This window comes from Saccopteryx leptura, chromosome 1 (assembly GCF_036850995.1).
Source record: "Saccopteryx leptura isolate mSacLep1 chromosome 1, mSacLep1_pri_phased_curated, whole genome shotgun sequence".
Classification (NCBI taxonomy): domain Eukaryota; kingdom Metazoa; phylum Chordata; class Mammalia; order Chiroptera; family Emballonuridae; genus Saccopteryx; species Saccopteryx leptura.
This window is the reverse complement of record NC_089503.1, coordinates 161,910,983-161,912,948: the sequence shown is the minus strand read 5'-3', so window position 1 is coordinate 161,912,948 and position 1,966 is coordinate 161,910,983. Positions and strand designations below refer to the sequence as shown.

General features: G+C 51.3%; 1 non-coding gene across 1 annotated transcript; it reads left to right on the top strand.

Moving 5' to 3' along the window:
* Nucleotides 1-1,531: 1,531 nt before the first annotated feature.
* Nucleotides 1,532-1,607, top strand: TRNAV-AAC (transfer RNA valine (anticodon AAC)). Its single transcript has one exon. It is a non-coding gene; the product is annotated as a tRNA-Val (tRNA).
* Nucleotides 1,608-1,966: the final 359 nt, after the last annotated feature.

Sequence of the window (1,966 nt, the reverse complement as noted above, 5' to 3'; positions counted from 1 at the left end):
AGCCAACTCTGAGTAAACGATCAGAAAAGACTTCAAACAAAGTGACGTCTCAATATTTTACCCAATCTGTAATGATGTATTACTTAGCCAAAAATGATATTTTGACTTAGCTGAGAAAAAATAATAAGAGAGCATCAGGAAATTGATTATTATTTTTATGCTTTCAAAATGTCTTCTGTTTCTTTAAGGGTTATCATTTTAAATAATATTAACAAAGTGATTCCCCGTTACCTAACTGAAAAAATATTTTTCATTGCATTATAGGAATAATAGGAAATAAAGCATTTATTGACATTCTTCTTGACTTGGTGACCCTGAACCTTGGAACAAACAACTTGCCTAGTATTTGGATGCAGCTCACTGAGCCTGAAGTAAGCATCAATTTTGTTTGGGTTTCAAAGCTTTGAGAATTTTTATTTGATGAGTAAGTCAGTAGTTTTAAAATAACCAGTACAGGCCCTGGTCGGTTGGCTCAGCGGTAGAGCGTCGGCCTGGCGTGCCGGGAACCCGGGTTCGATTCCCGGCCAGGGCACATAGGAGAAGCGCCCATTTGCTTCTCCACCCCCCATCCTTCCTGTCTGTCTCTCTCTTCCCCTCCCGCAGCCAAGGCTCCATTGGAGCAAAGATGGCCCAGGCGCTGGGGATGGCTCCTTGGCCTCTGCCCCAGGCGCTCGAGCGGCTCTGGTGGCGGCAGAGCGACGCCCCCTGGTGGGCAGAGCGTCGCCCCTGGTGGGCGTGCCGGGTGGATCCCGGTCGGGCGCATGCGGGAGTCTGTCTGACTGTCTCTCCCCGTTTCCAGCTTCAGAAAAAATACAAAAAACAAACAAACAAACAAAAAAACCAGTACATGCACAGTATCTGACATTTGAAATTTAGTAGACAACCAATAAAAATTGAATGATTGAATGAATGGACTTTGAGACACATGCTCAGTTTTTTTTTGTTTGTTTGTTTGTTTTTTTTGTATTTTTCTGAAGCTGGAAATGGGGAGAGACAGTCAGACAGACTCCCGCATGCGCCCGACCGGGATCCACCCGGCACGCCCACCAGGGGTGACGCTCTGCCCACCAGGGGGCGATACTCTGCCCCTCCGGGGCATCGCTCTGCCGTGACCAGAGCCACTCTAGCGCCTGGGGCAGAGGCCAAGGAGCCATCCCCAGCACCGGGGCCATCTTTGCTCCAATGGAGCCTTGGCTGCGGGAGGGGAAGAGAGAGACAGAAAGGAAGGAGGGGGGGGGGGTGGAGAAGCAAATGGGCACTTCTCCTATGTGCCCTGGCCGGGAATCGAACCCGGGTCCCCCGCACGCCAGGCTGACGCTCTACGGCTGAGCCAACCGGCCAGGGCCACATGCTCAGTTTTTGAAGAATGAGTGAGGATGCTAACAGTCAGTGAAATGTCACAAGGACCCGGAGGCTCAGCCGGTAAGTTTGTATCTATGGCTCCCTGATGAAATGATCCTAACTAGTAAAAGTAGATGATTTTGGCGGTTCTTGCTCCTCATCATAGTTTGTGTCTTAAAAATGTTATCAGGCCCTGGCCGGTTGGCTCAGCGGTAGAGCGTCGGCCTAACGTGCGGAGGACCCGGGTTTGATTCCCGGCCAGGGCACATAGGAGAAGCGCCCATTTGCTTCTCCACCCCTCCGCCGCGCTTTCCTCTCTGTCTCTCTCTTCCCCTCCCGCAGCCGAGGCTCCATTGGAGCAAAGATGGCCCGGGCGCTGAGGATGGCTCTGTGGCCTCCGCCTCAGGCGCTAGAGTGGCTCTGGTTGCAATATGGCGACGCCCAGGATGGGCAGAGCATTGCCCCCTGGTGGGCAGAGCGTCGCCCCTGGTGGGCGTGCCGGGTGGATCCTGGTCGGGCGCATGCGGGAGTCTGTCTGACTGTCTCTCCCCATTTCCAGCTTCAGAAAAATGGAAAAAAAATAAAAATAAAAAAAATGTTATCAGAAGACAAAGTGGTTAAAGAG